We start from the raw sequence: 6,000 nt of genomic DNA, 5'->3' as shown, positions 1-6,000 counted from the left end.
GTCAGCGGGGAGTGTCGTGTCAGACATTGCGTAATACTTTTAGAAGCTTCTCCATTGTTACGAAAGATTTCAACAGTAGCAGGTGCTGTAAGCAATTTTTTTTAACATTTATTAATTGACATGCTGAAAATCTCCCTATTCCGCGGTCAGTTGAAAGTTTGAGAACGCTATTTTTTAACCGTTGCTTTTTGCCACATGAAGTTCTAGAACGGTTAAACTCGCTTACAGTACCATTAAGATTATGACATTCAATTAAATAAACCATTTCTCATGATTACTAAATTGTTTACTATTTGTTGTATATATATATTGAGTATTGATTACCAAAAAAAATTATTTTGACTTGCCCCTCCTTTTCTTAAAAAAATAAAAATAAATAAAAATAAAAAATAAAAAAAAATAATATGGGTTACAGTGCGGCACTTACAATGGAAGTGAATGGGGCCAATCCATAAATGTTAAAATACTCACTGTTTCAAAAGTATAGCCACAAGACACACACAGTATTCGTGTTAATGTGATTTTAGTGTGATAAAATGGCTTACTAACTTTTTCTTTTAAAGTTATAGCCTATTTTACAACTTCTTTGCCAATGTCAACAAACCCTAAAACCCTAAAATGACTGTTAAAATTACGATTTAAACAAATTTACAGCTCAAATAATACATGAGTTTTAAGTATTTAAGTGTTTTTATAAAATTATAAGCTTCACATTTCTGCCTTTAAACCCTCCAAAAAGTGGCCCCATTCACTTCCATTGTAAGTGCCTCACAGTAGCTTCAATTTTTCCTTTGTTGCAGTCAGGATTGTAAATAACCAGCACAAAGGAAAAACTGTTACACAGCATTTTTCTAGATCCCCTCTCTGATTTCTATATATCTCAGGATCTTGACCAGATTTTTTAAGAGTGTTTTTCCTTGTCTGCTAGTTCAGAGATCCATTGTTCTTACACTGGGAAGGATAATAGCCTCCAAATATACAGGAGGTACTGGGATCACTGCTTCAGAAAATTTCTTCAATTAAAGAAGAACCTCAACCATTTGATGATGAGTTTGAATGATAAGTCTAGTGGAGGTGTATCCCGTAATTAGTTATCAAGATTACAAAAGACAAAGCCTGAAGAGATCCTTTGTATCAGCACTGTGTTATTGTTCTACTAGAGAGCCCTGCAGCAATATGACCTGCTCTTTCGATAGTCTTCATATCCTTGTGATATCATTTGCAAATGTATATTAAAAAGGGGGAAAGCAGCTCTATGGACAATACTAAACCAGTACACCTGAAATAAACTTAATATATTTAATGTTTGAGATGAGAACATAATTATATGGCATGATATAGAGTGATTTGATTACATTAAAATGTTCAAAAGTATTCAGACTTCTTACAGATGGATTTAAAATGAGCTAATAAAACACAATTTAACTAATAAAACAAAACTATCAGCAGCACCATACTTGTCAGTAGGGTTGCAACAATTAATCGATTAAATCGATAATTATCGATAATGGAAATAATCGACCACGAATTTCATTATCGATTAGTTGGATATTTGCGGCGGGCACAGAGAAGATCTGTCAGTAATGTCAACTTTACAGTGAGCACAGGGATGAGTCTTTTCAGTGCGAGAGTGAATTCGCACAGGGTTTACAGATGATTGTACTATATTAAACTGTATGTAATGTTGAATATAATGTATAATAATGCTAAGGGTCCTGATATTTGAAACTCCTCCTGATAATGCCACATGTAATGTCTGATTTCACTAGTACATTTATACTATGGCAAACATTATTTTACTGGATAAACATACAATTTATTTTTTAAAGAGTAGAAGCATGTAATCAGTGAAAATACTATTTTAAAAACTATAATATTAAAATACTTAAATGTATGTAATCAGTGACAGCGAACAAGCATACTGTATCTAACATAATTATGTATTTTTCAGCTGGGCAGATTTATTCATATTTCTATTCTCATGTCACTATTGCCCTCTGCTGGGCTGATTTTTTGTTCCACTCCATCCCCGATGGATCATTTTACTCTTTAATGGTGAGCATTTTTTGTTAAGTTTTACAAGTAAAGGAACTGTTTCACATATGTCCTGAAAGTAATAATAATAATAATAAATTTAAACTTCTGATGATTCCGGCTTTGTTCAAAGTTTTGTGAGTGTAGAATCATGAACATAAATCAAACCAAATCCTTACGCCCTTTATCATTTCAGTTTTTTGAAAAATCATATTTTAATAAAATGCAGGAAATACAATTAAATTTTTTATCTGATTAATCGTAGAAATAATCTAAGATTAATTGATTATCAAAACAATCGTTACTTACAGTCCTACTTGTCATACAGTACAAAAAGACACTATATATAATATGCTAATTTGTTTGTTGCTAGCTAGCAACAAGCTGCAAGGTTCAATATTATTTGAACAGAACAAATTTAAGTAAGGTTGACTCAATTCATTAAGGTTTTTGCAACACAAAGTATTTGAGTAGAGCCTACATTTTAATTTAATTCCACAGAAACTCATTCCCATTGTTTGGAGCTAATGTCCACAATTGAATTAAGTAAAACCAACATATTTTGTTTTCAGTGTACCAAAAACCTAAGAAATTTCCAATGTAAGTAAAACAAGTGTTATTCTAATTTGGAGATCACCTTCTCATTAAGGTTAAATCTATGTATAAATAAGTAGGTACAGTGTCAGTTAGGTAAAAATGTCTTCAAAATATGCATGGTAGCCTATTATTATTATTATTATTATTATTATTTCTTCTGCTCTCTTTATGTTATTATCATTATTAGGCTATTATTATAATTACTGATCACAGTAATATGTAAGCTCCTCCCCAAAAGGAGGGTATACAAATGTACTCACAATAAGAAAATGAATAGTTTGTAATTATTCATATGAGGCTAGTAAACTGTGGCTTCAGTGATGGTTAGAGAGCACAATGAGTAGATTAGTACTCATCTTTGCAGTCATCATGGTGTCCTGCATCACAGATTGCATCGAGAAGCCCATCCGGATGTGTTTTGAAAATATCAGTAAATTCGTAGGACTTAATCTAAACAGCCCTGGTGCTTTGGGCCCATGTTGGGAAAACATGATTTCTTGAAAGTTCAGCAGTATTGAAATTATATAAATCCAGACAATCCTGATGGACAAATATGACACTGTTTCCTGAGAATGACCCAATTAAGCCAGCACACCTTTTCAGCTGTCTTGGTTCTGGAAGTGTTTTTCCCATTCATGTTTTTCTATTGGGATTTCATAAAACCCTTCATAAAAGTGTTCTAATCCATGAACCTAAGCAACCAGCTCAGAGATTGCATTTGTAATATTGCAAGCTTTGATTTAAAATGATAAGGTATTTGAAAATCCAACAAAAAGATGAAGGTACAAGACTGTGTACTTAACTTCTTTAAATTTGAAGTTTTTTTTTTTTTTTTGCTTCTTTTTTTCTCCCAATTTGGAATGGCCAATTCCCAATGTACTTTTAAGTCCTCGTGGTCACGTAGTGATTCGCCTCATTCCAGGTGGCGGAGGATGAATCCCAGCTGCCTCTGTGTCTGAGATCCTCAATCTGCGCATCACATCACGTGGCTTTTTGAGCGCATTACCACAGAGACATATCGCGTGTGGAGGCTTCATGCCATCCACCGCTGCATCCACGCCCAACTCACCACATGCCCCACCGAGAACAAACCACATTATAGCGATCAGAGGAGGTTACACCATGTGACTGTACCCTCCCTAGCAACCGGGCCAATTTGGTTGCTTAGGGGACCTGGCTGTAGTCACTCAGCACGCCCTGGATTCGAACTCGTGACTCCAGGCATGGAAGTCAGTGTCAATACTTGCTGAGCTACCCATGCCTTTAAAAAAAAAAAAGAAGCAAAAATCGAGGTAACAGTAAGGTACTTACTTTTGAAGAGAATAGGGCCACTATGTAAACAGAAAAAATACTTACTATTTCAGTATAGCCACAATACATACACAATATGCATGAGAACATAATTTTAGTGTGATAAAATCACTTACTAACCTTTTCTGTGTAAAGTTATTGCCAATTTTACAACTTCGTTGCCATGATGTCATGTCAACAAACCTTAAAATGACAAATTTACGATTTAAACAACTTTACAGCTTAAATAATGTATGAGTTTTAACAGAAGAATTAATGTAAGTGCTTTTAGAAAATTAGAAGCTTCACATTTCTGCATTTAACCCCCCCCCCCCCCCCCCACCACCAATTACTGCATGAAATTCAAAATGTAAATCTTTTTCAGGGATTGATGACATGCTTGTCATGATCTCCAGCTGGAAACAGACCAGTGTTCAAGACACAGTGCCAGATTGTATGGCTGAAACCTACAAGGAGGCAGCTATTTCCATCCCAATCACCACCCTGACAGATGTGCTAGCCTTCTATCTCAGCTACAACAACCCTTTTGGCTCTGTACAGTCTTTCTGCTTTTATGCTGGCACGGCCATTTTGTTTTGCTACATCTATAACATCACTTTCTTTGGAGCATGTCTGGCTCTAAATGGTAGAAGGGAGAGGGAAAATAGACACTGGTTGACTTGCATGAATGTCCCAGAGGATTGTCCAACAGGACAGTCCAAAGCATACGTTATGTTCTGTGTTGGAGGAGCTTACAACCATAACACAGGGACTGAGGAAGAACACCCAATGACACTGGTTTTCAGAAAGTACTATGGACCATTTCTGACAACAGTTTGGTCTAAAGCATTAGTATTTTTCATATACCTCACATGAGATTTAAGGAGGGCATTGATCTCAAGAACCTTGCACTTGACGAATCATACATTGTACAGTACATGAGGCTGAAAAGACATAATTTGATTATTATGGTCCAAATGTAATGTTAGCTGCGAATGGCACATTTCCATACTGGGAGAAAAAGTGAATGCAATCAACTTGAGTCTTGTATCATCCAGTATCAGGAACTGGATTTTGTCAAGAGCATCTCAACATCTTGGATTCACTCTTTTGAAAAGTATGCAGAAGAAAACTGCCTGTGTCCACTGTTGGTCTACCATCCAGCATTCATATACTATGATCAGTATATTGTAATTGGACATATCACTGTTCAGACCGTAAGTGTTGCAACCACAGTAATGCTGGTCATTGCTCTTGTGTTAATTCCCAATCCTCTTTGTGCCTTGTGGCTGGCTTTTGCCATCACTTCAGTCATTTTGGGAGTTACTTGCTTCATAGCACTGCTAAACCTTGATTTCATCTCCACGATAAACATGGTCATTAGCATCGGCTTTTCTGAAGACTTCTCTGCTCATATCTCCTACACGTTTGTATCCAGTGCCAAGTCCGATGTGAACGAGAGAGTTGTGGAGGAACTGACACACCTGGGCTATCCCATACTTCAAGGGGCCCTGTCAACAATTGTAGGTGTGGTGGTGCTTTCAGCTTCTACATGCTACATATTTAGAACACTCTTCACCATCATTTTCCTGTTCATATCATTTGGACTACTTCACAGCATCGCTTTTATTCCAGTTCTTCTCACTTTCTTTGGATTTTGCCACAAGTTATGGCAACACTGAATCCAAATATCAAATGTCTGTGAATACACCCAACCCTGATAGCACATGAACATCACCAGACGTCTATTTGTGTTTACATCTGGAAGATTATTTTTTTAGGTTGTGTGCTCATCTGCAAAATGTCTACAAGACGTATGTCAATAGGTATGACTCGGATGTCACTAAAACATGCAGCAGATGTCTTTGAGATGTTTATTATTTAGAATGTTTGTAAATCTGCCATTTTTAATTTGTTTAGCAGATGTTAATTAGATTGTGATGCTTTCCAAATGAAAAGATCTAAAACAGACATCTTGGAGATGTATGTGTGCTATCTGGGACTCTACTTTTCAATTATTCTTTTTTAGAAATAAACACTTTAATTGAAAAAAAAAAAAAAAAAATTCAGAGTGTAAGA

At 35.6% G+C, this 6,000-nt stretch overlaps 1 pseudogene; it reads left to right on the top strand.

Moving 5' to 3' along the window:
• The first annotated feature begins 3,000 nt into the window (after nt 1-3,000).
• On the top strand, nt 3,001-5,603 carry LOC127442245 (patched domain-containing protein 3-like; annotated as a pseudogene).
• The last annotated feature ends 397 nt before the right edge of the window (nt 5,604-6,000 follow it).

The sequence above is a fragment of the Myxocyprinus asiaticus genome, chromosome 6 (genome assembly GCF_019703515.2).
Source record: "Myxocyprinus asiaticus isolate MX2 ecotype Aquarium Trade chromosome 6, UBuf_Myxa_2, whole genome shotgun sequence".
Lineage (NCBI taxonomy): Eukaryota > Metazoa > Chordata > Actinopteri > Cypriniformes > Catostomidae > Myxocyprinus > Myxocyprinus asiaticus.
Note: the sequence above shows the minus strand (reverse complement) of the source record. Positions and strands in the feature narration are given on the sequence as shown.